The 13,368-nt window shown below is 47.2% G+C and overlaps 1 protein-coding gene across 20 annotated transcripts in view; it reads right to left on the bottom strand.

Annotated features, from left to right (window-relative positions):
• Positions 1–13,368, bottom strand: part of TENM3 (teneurin transmembrane protein 3) — a 1,446,905-nt gene that overhangs the window by 423,894 nt on the left and 1,009,643 nt on the right. Inside the window, exon 1 of one of the 20 annotated variants that reach the window (XM_075421790.1) lies at positions 13,220–13,295. The exons of 17 other annotated variants lie outside the window; for them this stretch is intronic. The gene's annotated coding sequence lies outside the window, so the exon portion shown is untranslated. Of the gene's footprint in view, positions 1–9,709; positions 9,730–9,985; positions 10,110–13,219; positions 13,296–13,368 lie in introns of those variants that run through there. 2 more of the 20 variants (XM_075421789.1, XM_075421791.1) reach the window with 2 other exon arrangements.

Genomic DNA, 13,368 nt, shown 5'->3' with positions numbered 1-13,368 from the left:
CTGAGCATGGCGTCATACGGTACGGAAGATCCCTTTGGTCAGCTGGGGTCAGCTGTCCCGGCTGTGTCCCATCCCAACTCCTTGTGCACCCCCAGCCCACTCGCTGGTGGGGTGGGGTGAGAGGCAGAAGAGGCCTCGACACTGTGTAAGCGCTGCTCGGCAGTGACTGAAGCGTCCCTGTGTTACCAACACCGTGTTCAGCACAAATCCAAACCACAGCCCCACACTAGCTACGATGAAGGAAATTAACTCTACCTCAGCCAAAACCAGTACAGGTGCCCAACTGGTAAATCCAACATCCCCAAGAAGTATTGCAAGGAGCACAGCCAGCAGGCACAGAATCACAGAGAAATTTTGGTTGGAAAGGACTTCTGGAGGTCACCTTGTCCAAAATCCTGCTTAAAGCAGGTCTAATCGAATCAGGTCTGTGCTAGTAAAAAGTCTTAACCTCTAAATCGGGAAGCTGGAAGCAAAGCGCTTATCAGGAACAGTCCCAGGAACACATCCCCAGTCTTCACTGCAGAACTGCACCCAAGAATTGTTTGGGGGTAACACAAATTGGTACAGATCGAAATGCTATAAGGACGCTCTCGAAGAGTTAAGCCACGTAGAGGATTGTGTCCCAGCATGTGGGAAAGCTGCTGCCGGGCAAAGGCGAGAGCACAGGCGAGCACAGGCACAACCTCATCGTGCCCCCTTTTGGACAAGCGCGCTCTTTTCTGTGGGCCTGCAAGGGAACAGTCCCTGGACTTACTTTGGGGAAATGCTGCGGATGGAGGGGTGGAAATTACCTTAAACACGTTCAACAATAAGTTTGGGCTGAGGAGCAGAGCACAGTCAGAGAGCAGAGTGCTTTATGGTCTCTCCGTAAAAACCGAATGTTTCATCAAGTCATTTCTAGCCAAGCATTTACTGAAAAACACAATGCAAAGGTAGACTTACATCAAAGGGGGGCGGGACCCCATATCGGGAAGAAAAAAGAAAAAGTAACATGCTGATTATTCGCAAGCTCTCCTCCTCTTAAACAGACTCTCCCCTGAAAGCAATGAGCCTAAGCCTGTATTCCCCTGGTCACAGGCACAATGCCTATTCACCACATGATCTCATTGAAGTCGCTGGAGCTACCCACTGGCCAGATTTAAAGACTTGCAGAATTAAACTCAACAAACACACACGTCAAAATCATCCCATTTCCTATTTCTGGCCTAAACTCGCACTTCAGAATTCAGAAGCCGAGTTCAAGAAAATCTGTATGCCCTGTAACTCACATGATAAAAACACAATACTTGTAATTTAAAAAGAAAAACTGAGGTACTCGCAGGTTAAAAAAAAAAAAAAACAAAAACAAAAAAAACAACCCACAAAATAAATCTTGTATTTTCCGCTTTCTTTGAACAATAAGGCTTTCAGGTAAGAAAAAAAAAAATCAAGATGATTCTACTAGCATTTTAACTCTCCCTGGATAAATCAAATCTGATACAATAACCATTACAGCAAAGCAACCAACACAAACGTTTGCATCAAATACGTACATACAAAACATTCCGCCCTAGATTGCTGAATGAATCTGAATGAGTGTCGCCATTTTGACTGAATGAATTTGTTATTTTGGGCCTCAGGAATTCTTCCCCCTGATGACAACACACAATGGGGAGAGCAGGGAGGATCATCACCACTCGCATCCCTTTTTTAATGATAATGTTTAAAATCTCTAACAGAGTTAAAACATCTTGCTTAAAAAAAAAAAAGAGCTTATGTAAAGCACTAGAAGATATTAAATTTCTATTACTAATTCTCCACTGAAGAAGTGAGAGTTGACTTATGCAGCTAATATTAAATTTAGAAATTAAATACATGTCCATATTGTATGCAGCCTAGCTGGAATTCACTAGATTAAACATACTAATTAATTTGGTCATGGTGTGTTTTGTATTATAATTCAGCATTTATTTATGAGGCCCACATATTCAGTTTACTGAATATAATGACTGCACTGTTCTTAAACATATCATTAGAAGCACTAACATTTTGTGTCATTAACCCTGTATCATTCCACAATTAGTATTAAATTATCAAAAGAATAATACAAGTGGCTACGCATTTTTAAGCCACTTAAAATATTTCTAACTGTAATCATAACTATTTCATGCTAAGTAAGAGTTGTTACTCCCTTTTCACTCCAAGACACTCTGCAAGCAAGAGAGGAAACAAACCCCCAGCCTTTCTGATCACTTATTACTTTTAAGTTTCCTGCCGAGCAGAGTCATTCATAGCTGTATTGCTGGGTTATCACACATTCTGATAGACTGCTACCTCTTCTTGACTGCAAGAAGTATCTGAAAGATGAAAACAGGTCACACACATGAATATTTCATTACAAGGTGGGTCTTGTTTCGTGGTCTAATAACACACCAATGACTGAAAAACTTCCTGCAAGGCGATGAGCGTTCCTACCCCCAGCACCCACCGAGACGCCGCGCCGGAGCTCGGCCCCCGAGCGTTGCAGGGGTCTGTCAGCAGCTCCCAACACGCCGGCCTCTGCTGAAGCCACGCACTTCTGCTACCGCCAGGCAGACCGGGGAGGGCTGGGGGGGAATCCTCCTGCAGTTCTGTGCTGCAGTGCTTACCGAGTCAAACCGCACTGAATGGTCAGCGCAGATGCACACACACACACACACAGATTTTTAAAAGCTGCCCCGAAAGTTTTTCATTCCTCTGCCAGCAATTTCTATCAAAATCAAATTATTACTCTTGAAGCTTTGACAATTAAAAACAGTGCGTATCACCATCGTAAGCAGCAAAGCAAGACATGAAAAAGAATCCTTCCCACCATCTACACAATCTCACTCACACAGAGTCATGTTACATCAGGCCCGAAACAAAAATGAGAAATTATCATGCGAAAGGGCTCTCTGTTGCCCAAAGTCTTCATTTTCTAACCAGCTATGGATGAAGGGAAATAAAATTTGAAGACTTTTCTTAATGCCTATCAGTCTGACTTACCAAATGCAAGCCAGGACGCCCCAGTATTCCCAACTATCTTTTTATTTGTTTGGTCTAAGCTCAGACAATCGTTTGTGGAGATCCAGCATTTCTCAGGTTCCGCCATTACTTCCAAAATACAGCAGTTTTGCCTTCCGAAATGGGAACAGCAGCGAACAAACGGCAGTTTAGTAACTGCTGCCCGAATGTGAAGACTCCCAATGACCTTGCCTTTGCTGCTAAAGCAATACACAAACGCCTCCAACTTTTACCCAAAATTTCAACCAGCTGATTTGCTGGAATATCAAACCTTTCCTCAGTTACAGCTGCACAGGTTTGGACGACGCCACTCAACCCCTTGACACTGAAATCAAGTATATCCTTTAAGGGGAGTAGGGAGACATCAAATACTTTATACATTCAATATTGTGAATAAAGAATGTCTTTCTAAGAAAAATGGATTTAGTAACATGAATTATTTTCTGCTTCGCCAAGTTCACTAACAGAATGAGGGTTTTTTCTTTTAATGGAAAATAATGTCTGAGCCATGGCACTTTTCAGGGGCACCAAAGCCTATTCAGATTAGCAATGTATTTTGTAACCGGGAAGATGTAAACTGTTCACAAAAAGAAGAGCTAAAGTGAAATCTAAAATGAAGCACCTCACGAGCATCAGCCCTACACTTTGTCATCTGCGAGTGACAATGCCTTCACTGAGGTGAGCAGAGCTGTGCTGGCTGGCTTCAGCTGGGCATCCCCCAGCTTCCCAAACCTTCATGCTCTCGTTCATACACACAAAGCTACTCCACCTACCCAAGCTTTCTGAATGTACAGATCATAACATAGCTGGAAGGAAAAATACTAGCAATACAATCTGGCTTTAGATTCTTGTGAGACAACTGTGATGCTATGTACTTCTGTATGGCTGCTCAGCGCTTATTCGCCCCATAAGCATTACATTATGAGGAAAAGAGATTTTTAAATAAATGAACAACTTGCTGTATCATTTGATATTTTTGCGTTAATAGATGTATTACTGCTCCTGTCATTAGATTACAAACTTCTTGAGACAAGTGCTGGCCAGTTTATTTATGTGGCACTCCAAGCACAAAGTTTCAGTACCATTTCTTTAAAAAGGTCAGACAAACGTTCAAAGAATTATAATGAGAATGGATGAGGCTTTTGAAGGACGATGCAGTCTTTCATTTGCTAATCTAAAGTTACACTTATTAGCAATGATGATTTCTTCAACCACTGCACAGTCACCCACTGCATGACCCAGACAAAGCGTATCAAGGGCTTCTACAATTTAGGAAACTATTGTTGTATTATGGGAAATCATGTGCTGTTTACCTTTTTCTTTCCCCCCCCTCAAAAAATGCCAGCATGCAGCTTTCTGTTACAATTCCTGCCAAGAAAAATATTTTAAATCTGTATTTCACCAATTTTACCACTGACAGGAGTTTTCTTGAGACACTACAAATTGTCAAGGCTCAAATAAGGAAATAAAACACATTAGTTCCTTTGTGTGTTGGTTTAACTGCTGTCAAAAAAAGCTATTAGAAATTCAACACAATGTTGGAAAACAACAGCAACAGCACTACTGATTTTAATACAACAGATTCCAAATTCTACATCAATAGAGCTTTTACAATAATATTTGCTGTTTTTCTGAACCTTTTTCTATGCTGTTACAGGAAAAATGAAAGTTGTAATATCTTAAGATTTCTGCAGGCTATTTTACACTTCTGTAATTCAGATGCAAAAATGCAGATGTAAAGGTTCAATTTCGAATTTAAAGTATTTATAGAATACAGATTTTTGAGTGTCATTATAAAAGGATATTCTCCTTTCTTCTAAAATATATTAAAGAGTAAACAAAGTTGGCAAAGCTGCTTCATACTAAAAATTTCTGCAATCATTCCAGTGTTTTGCCGGGGGAGGGGGGGGGGGGGGGGGGGGGGGGACAAGAACAAAACCCAGAGAAATGGAGACTCTATTAGTACATAATTATAATCCATAGCTAACACATGAGAAGATTCTCATTCTAAACATTTACCAGAAGCATGTTAAAAAAATAAAACCCAGGAAAGTCAACAAAAATAATTTAACACATCTCTCCTCAAACTGAAAACTGGTTTTGTCTTCTTTTATACATGAAGATTGCATTTATACTCATGAAAGCCTACTGTAAAACTAAATCAAAGTTGCTACTATAACCTATAATGCACATTTAATGTATGGAAAAAGATTTTAACACAAAGCCATACTACAGACTCCCAGGTCAGGAGTACTTCGCAATCCAGGTAATTTGCTGATTTTGGTGGATTTGCAGGGTACGTTAATCAGTGCTGAATTTAGCACAGCACTTTTCAATTTCTGGCTTACTGTTTTGCTTTCTGTATTTCTAGGCACTAATGTTTACAATTAACTTTTTTGCAGACGCAAACATACACAACCACGTATCAACAACCTCAATCTGTTACACAGAGACAAGTTGCAGTATTTCAAAAAATTAGGTCAGCTAGGCTTGAACTTCTATGTTGGATTTCAGTCTAAATTAGAAAAGCATGCCCACTCCTTTGCAAGACCCACGGCATATATCTGCACAAAACAGTTCCAGGCTTCAACTACTTTTCTATCATGTGTCACCCAAGCATCACCTTTGTTTAAAAAGTATTTTGCAAGAAAATTAAATACACCTGTAGGATGAAAGTATGTATCATACAGACAGACCTTAACCTCAGAAGGTAATCGGAGATACAGTTTGTGTTGTATTCTCTAATTTGTAGCATGTTTAAAAGATCATTCCCTTTCTATTCATTTAGTAGCAGCTATTTCAGTTACAGTATTAAAATGAACCTGTCCTAACAATGTTTCTTCCATAGCAAAGGACTGAGCTAAGTGGTGTGGAGCACTTACAGCCTAGTATTCGTAAACATCTTCTCATTTTATTAGCTTCCGATATGCATAAGACTGGAAATACCTTTATGCAATGCTTCAGCTGCAACATTCTGTATATTGTTTACATGCACACTTAAACTAAAAGACACATTTAATTAGTTCAATATGCAAACGTAAAAAAAGCTACTGAATACAATTAGCATGTCTTGCAAGAAATACATCAGTAACTACAATTTAGATTGAAATCACTGTCCTGATGATAGGCACACACATATAAATCTTATTAGAATTGTGTTTACGATGGTTTCTTTTTCTTTTTTTTTTTTGGTCTCCCCAGCTTGGCCTTTTTAACTTACTGTTCTCTCACTATCGAGAAATCAGTTTTTCCTGAACTTAAAATATTTCTGCATCACACTCCGCAGCAGCGTGTGACCATACACTATTGGTTAGGAATGCAGCAGCGGTGAAGCCGAGACCAGAAGGTTCACAGGGGACCTGTTTCAGTACACAGTGAAACAAGCACTATCCTTGCTACTTTTAAAAGAGAAAAAAAGAATTAGCCCATCTCTCATCACCTACGCAGGCAATACGCAGCAGACGCACACCTCGTCATCTGAAAGTTGCCTGGTGAGCTTTGCTGTTCCTCGAAATAATCTAGTAGGTGTGTGTCGTTACAGTGGGTAGCGATGCACGGAGACACTACTTGTGCGCTACACCTGCCACTCCAGACTGCATGTGAAGACCAAGACTGCAGTTCAAAGAACACCATTCAATATGGGTATAGGGTTTTGGGTTGGTGGGGTTTTTTTTTGTGTGGTCCAGGGGTTTTTTGGGGGTTTGTTTTTGTTTGGGTTTTTTTTTGTTGGTTTTTTTTTTTGTTTGTTTGTTTTTTTTGGTTTTTTTTTATTTTCCATAAAAAGCACACCATTTTTTTCTGAGTACGCTGTCAAGCTTCAGTCAGGCCACAGAAAGGGCACCCGAGTCGCCTGACCCTGTACGCAAACTCTTGGAAGCCGTAACACTTGTTTTGAAACAAATCACCTCTGGAGATGGAGCAGGCTTGCTATCAATCACCAACAAGTTAATTCCACATAATAAGGCAGGTTTGGATGCAGACTGATACATTGTGAAATGCTGTACCTAAAATTGATTAGAACAGCACTCAAAATGAATGCAGCCCTCCAAACCACTTCTTTGCTCAGAAACATTAATCTCAATTATAAGGAGAGCTTCATAATGGTAATGCTTGGTATGAAAAAAGTACGAAATAAATCAGGTTTTATAAGACACAGCAATTAATCAGTTTTAGAACTAAGAAAAGGAAAGGTTGTTAAAGTGGCACATTTTTACAACTGTAGTCTTTAAAACCTCTGCAACTTCCAAAAATTGAATGTTTTGGGGTTTGTTTCATTTTAATTGCTCGACTCACAGCATGGATACCTACTCTAACTTTGGGTTTCTGATATATTCTACCACTACCTGAAACTCTTTACAAAAAAATACTACACTATTATAAACTTAAAGCATTTATTTTAAGATCACAAGATACTCTTCAGCACACGAAGAGGAATCGCGTGCAAGCATCTTGAAAGAACTTACTTCTTTAATCAGTTAGCCTGGGAAGAAAAAATTATTTCATCCAACCAAAGGCTTTATTATAACACACTAAAATTATTTCTGATCTTTTTTTGTGTGCAGTTGATACTGCACAAAGTTGCAGAAGCTAAAGTCACGTTAACACTACATTTACTAAAACAGTAAGCCTAACAAGTTTACATGTACACATTTAATAGAACAGATTATACAGTAAAGTTGTTCTTAAAAGGCAGTATTACATACATATGTTAAACTGATTCATAACCTCTGATATGTAGTACCACAGTTCAAATCTGCCCCTAAATTTTAAGCAAGTCCAACATACTCGTGTATACTTTGAAAAAAAAAATTTCTCTTTAAGAATTTAATATTTTCTTTTGCACACTGCCAGAGAGATTAATTTTCTAGAACAGAAATGCAACATTCAGTATAGCAAATGCCGTATCGCTATAAAATTAGAAGTACTTCTGACCTGAAGCCTTAGTGTAAGTCTCTGGTGTTCTCTTTCAAGTCTACACAGCACAATGCCCCTCCAGGAGCAGCACCTGATCCTCCAAATCGCTGAGCACTCCCGGTTTTTATTGGGCCTAATCCAAAACTGATGCAAGTCAGTGGGAGTTTCTGCATCAATTGACATGGGCATCAGCCTGTGTAAGACTCACTCATTTCAGCTGGAGGTAAAGGTGCTCAGTACCTCCCTGAGCCAAGGCTACAATCTGTTGTGAGGGCTAGGAGATGACAAAAATGTACTTTCAGGTTGATTATTATTTCATTTTCTGATATCTTCTGGGGTTCGTATCAAATAGCTGCCTATTAAAAGCAGCTATTGTAGACTCATACGTAACTTTAAATCTAGTTTCTATTACTAAATCATTTTTTTCCCTTTTCCATTTGAACAGAGCATAATTACTCCTGGCTCAAAGAGATTTAACTGAAGTACCACTCTTAACTTGCTAACTGGATTATGAATGTTATTCTGGATTTTTTTCCTCCAATAAACATTACACAAATGAATCTTCTTAGCATGGTCATGTATTTCTCCTACCAAACAATATCTTTCATCTCAGTGTTCACTCACGTAAACTCATGTCACTTTTTAATCTGATGAATCCATCTAATACTTCGGTACTGTTGGCTTTTTTTTCCCTCCGCTAATTTACCAGACTATTGAAAATAAGCCAGCAAAAGCTCATAACAGCAAAGCTAGGAAATGAAAAATAATATTATATTTCTTAACCTATTGTGTTTTCCCCAAACCTAGATTTATCTATTTCTCCTGCATATTCATAGCCATATAAGGCCCATTCTTCCTAACACACTTTATATCTTCCCTTACACACAATATTAAGCCAGTCTCCTAGATACGAATGTGTTAATAATTCTGCACAGCATTTGGATTATTTTAGAAAGGAAGAGCAGCTGTATTTTTCATTAGGAAGTGTCTTTAAGTGTTTTACAATTATCTCTTCTGTAAAATAACTGACCATAGACGAGCAACGTTTATACTTCAATATGTCTTTACTACGCTGAATTTTGGGATCCACAGAATATTACGGTAATGTTTCAATGGAATGATGCAAAATACTTTGCATGAAGAAGTATATATAAAATGCAGCATGTAGCAGCCAAATAAAACCAAACATGCATCCAACTAAGAAGGCTTAATGTAACAGACACCCGATCTTTAGAAAGTACAAAAAACCAAAAACCAATTTGCTAAAGTTTTCTTATAAATAGTGTTTTACATCTAAACATTTAGATGAGCCGAGAACTCCGTGCCACCTTACAGAACCAGCTCCTGTTAAAACTTTTAACAGTGCGTGAGCACAAAAACCCGTCTTTTTGTGTATTTTACCTCGTTACACTACTACTTTGCTTTAAAGCAACTTCACAACGTAAAACTTTTAAGCCCACGGCACAGCGGAACCGCTTCCCACGTCCACGATAACAACAACAAAAAAAAAAAGACCCGCACCCGCCGCCGGACACCGGCCATGTCCGCGACTCCGTGAGGGAGACCACCCCTCTCCCCCCCCGGGACCGCTGTGACAACAGGTCAACCCGTGCTGTCGCGATCCCGGGGGTGACCGCCCACGGACGCTGCCGCGGCGCGTTTTCCTCACGCCGCCCGCGGGTGAAGCCCCGGCAGCACCCCCCGGGCAGAGCCTCCCGCCGCCGCCCGGACGCGAGGTACCGCGAAGGAAGTTCGCAGCCCACCGCAAACTTACTGGGACGCGCCCCGGCGAGCAGCGCGGCTGCGGGCCGGTCTGCGGCGGGGCGGACCGGGGGAGCGCGCCGGAGCCGCTCGCGGGGCCGAGGCCGCCCCGCGCCGCCGGGAGCGCGCACACGCCGGGGGGGGGAGGGCGGGGGACGACCAGGGCGAGCGGCCCCACTCCCCCCCCCGCAACCGAGGACGCGCGGTGCTGTGACAGACCCAGCCCCCCCCCCCCCCCCCCCGCAATTTCCCGCACCACGGAGTTCCCCCCGCGCCCGCGTAGCCCTACCTGGGGCCGCGCGTCCCGGGGCGCCCCGCAGCGGAGGTGTCACCGCGGGGGCGGGAGAAGGGAGGGCCGCGGTAACCCTCCGCCGACCTCCGCGCACCGGCGAGTCCCCCGCTGCCGGCCGGCCCCCCGCGGGCGCGGAGCAGCTTCCCGCGGGCGCGCTGCGAGCCTCGCCGCCTCCGCGCCCGGGCAGCAGCGCGGGGGGGGGAGAGCAGCGCACGGCGGCACTTTGTGAGGCCGGGCGGGCGGGAGCGGAGGGCGGGCCGGGGGAGGGCCGCGAGGTGCTGCCCGCGCCCCCCGCCGCGGGGGGTTACGCGCCCCGCGGAGTTCGCTTTCCCCGCCTCCTCCCCCGCCGGGGCGGGCAGGGAGTCCCGGCCGCTCTCCCGCCGCCGGAGGTGCGCGCACGGCGGCGGGCCGGGGAGGAGCGCGGGGAGGAGCCGCCGCCGCCGCCAGCACCGGGTCGGGCCGTAGCGCGTAGCGGGGGGGGCCCGGCCGAGGGCCGCGCCGCTCCCCCTGGGCCGGGACCCGCCTCCCGCCCTCCCCGCCGCCGGCCGGCGTGGGGTGCCGCGGCGGGGCTCCCGCGCTGCGCCCAATCAGCGCCTCGGCGCCGGTGATTTAGGGGTCACCCGCCGGCAGCACTTGAGGCTGATGAGCGGCTCTCCGCCCTGATGAGGGTGTCCGCGCGCTCCTGATTGCAAGCGCTAATGAACTTACGGGGCTTCGTTACGCGCCCCCTCCTCCCGGCGGAGGCAGAAAGCTCCCCCCCCCCCCCCGCCGCGTTCTGCTTTCCGCGGGGAACTCCTTGTTTTCGGGGAGGGGCGGAATTTGGGGAAACAACCCGCGGTGGGGGGGGTGTGCCCCCCCCCCCGCACCCTCCCCGCCGGGCTCGCCTCCGCTGCCGGAGTTAGGCGGGAGCCGGTGCTGGTTGACGTGGTCACCGCCCCAGCGTCTGCAATCGGAGCCTTCCTCCCTCGTTTTTCTCCTCAGCCTCCTCTCGATTCGGAGCAGTACCGGTAACTTCTCACGGGCTGAGCTGTTACCAGGACCGCTCTCTTTTTTTCATCCCTTTATCCTCTCACACCCGCAGCGTTCACGCACTCGGGGAAATCGGCCGGGCAAGCAGCTTTGAGCGCTGAGCTGGCTGCCCGCCGCACGACGCTGCTTTTCCAAACCTGAATGTTATCTGCCGCATCCCCGCCTCTGCCATGGCAGGTGCGCTCCCCGGGAATATCCCTGTACCCCTCTGGCCCCAAATGGCTGGGGATACCCCCCTCCTTCCCCCCCCCAGAAGCGCCGTCGCAGCTGCCCCCCGACGAGCACAGCCGGGGGTGACCCGCGGTTTCACCGCGCACGCCGGTGCTTTTACCCCCGTGCGCTTTGCTGGGCTCGGCCCGGGGAGCGGGGTCCGGGGGGTCTCGGCCCGGGGAGCGGGGTCCCGGGTGCTCGGCCCGGGGAGCGGGGTCAAGGGGGGCTCGGCCCCGCCGCCGCGCAGCCCGCCCGACGGGAACCCGCCCGCGCTCCCCGCGCCGCTGAGCGGCAGCCGGGGTGTCCGCCGGAGCATCCAGCAGACGGGAAATAAAACCCGGGTGTTTTGTAACGGAAATAGCTTGTCCGCATCCCCGGGAGAGATGCAGTATTACTGAGCAGCTACACGTAAACACAGGTTTGGAGAAGTTCCGTTAATTATACCCAAACTCAGCCAAGGGGGGGGAAGCGAGTAGCGCGCCCTGGCTTCGGGGGAGACTCCGCAGTGGCGGGGTTTCGTTGCGCAAGGCGGGAGTCGCAGGGACCGGCCCGGGCAGAGCCCGGTGCGGGTGACTGCCCGGACGGTACAGGTGGAGCTGGGATCGCCAGGACCTCGCCTTTCACATCAAGCGTCCCGCAAAGGTTTTAGTCGCTGGAAGAAAGCGCTCGACGCGTGGCAAGGCGAATGGCACGGAATTCTTTGTGACCGAGCACAGCCAGCCAGGCAGGCGGGAAGAACCCTAACCCCGAGTTTACGCCAAGCGCTGAAACTATCGTTGCGTAGGATGCGAAATAGCATTTCTGCTAAACTAAAAGCAAATCTTGTAAAGTCAGGGCTTTGCGTACGGTTTTCTTCTTTTTTTTGGCTGACAGTCCCCTAACACCAAATTAAAAATCACGTTTTGCAAATGCAGACGCATAAAGTGGTTTATTTTTCCACTGCTGCTTCAGCCATTTGCACTGCCTTAGCCAAATCCATTCGCCTCGTACTAACTTGAACTTTTCACCGCCTCCCAATGTAGCGAGTTAAGATGCTCCTCTATTATGAATAAAAAGATCAGATAATTCTTTCCTTGTGCGGAGCCCGTCGGATAAACGACAAACGCCAGCTACTGATCAACACAGATCTGAAGTTCAGAGCAAGTTGTTTGGGCGCTCTTCGCCTGAGCGCAGCTGAAGCAGCGTTACTAGGCTTTTCCGAAGTTTAATTAAATTTCAGCCTTCAGACTTTAAACCGATTTGAAAAGTGTGCGGTCACATTCGTGCTAGAGCTTTGCAGGAAAGCATCTTCCCAACGTCAGCTACTAAACGCGACTGAACTCTCTGAAACCACAGCCCAGCCCTTCCCTACTTTCGGGTTGCCAATAAGCTGCCGATTTTAGGAGCGAAAGAACAAAAGGAGGTGCGTTCCTTCCTCATCGACTCAGAGAGGCTTTTTTTTTTGCCTTTTTTTTTTTTTTTTTTTTTAACGTGACTGTCAGTAAATCTCTTCGGACGGCGGGTGTTGGCGCAAGCAGGGAGCAGGGCGTCCCCTGACGCCAGCCGCGCCAGCTCCCGCACTCGCCTGCCGGTGACACCGCAAGCCGAGGCAGGTTGCGGACACTCTGTCTCCTTCCTCCCCAACTTCCTCGGAGCCGCCCCGGAGGGCTCCTGCTCTACGCGGGGGGTGACTCGGCCCGCGCCGCGCTGCTCCGCGCCCGCTGCTCCCGGGACCCGGCGCTCCGCAGCATCTTGGCGTGTCTGAGAACCGCGGACCCCCGACCCGCCGCGTCCCCGGGGGTCCCCGAGCTGCAGCGCACCCAGTAGCAAACGGTTTCTGACCCCCCCCTCCCCGTTTTCTCGCGGGGGAAGCGGCAAGATGCGGTTTGGGGCAGCCGGGTGGGGCTTGCCTATACGTGATGGAAACAACGCGCGACATCGCCCTGCGTCAGGGTGCTTCATAATCACGGTCCTAATTAAAAAAAAAAACAACAAAAAAACAGACAAGTGCACCTTTCGACTGCTCCATCAGTCTGGCTGGCTGATCCCAACATGGCAGCAGCTCTCCCTGCTTGTTCCCCGCACCGGCAGCTCCGGGGACCGCGCCGCCCGCTGCTCGAACCCCCCCCCCCCCCCCCCCCCGCGCATCCCCCGCGCATCCC

This window comes from Opisthocomus hoazin, chromosome 5 (assembly GCF_030867145.1).
Source record: "Opisthocomus hoazin isolate bOpiHoa1 chromosome 5, bOpiHoa1.hap1, whole genome shotgun sequence".
In the NCBI taxonomy this organism is placed as follows: domain Eukaryota; kingdom Metazoa; phylum Chordata; class Aves; order Opisthocomiformes; family Opisthocomidae; genus Opisthocomus; species Opisthocomus hoazin.
The sequence above is the reverse complement of the archived record's forward strand: the minus strand, read 5'-3'. Positions and strand labels throughout refer to the sequence as shown.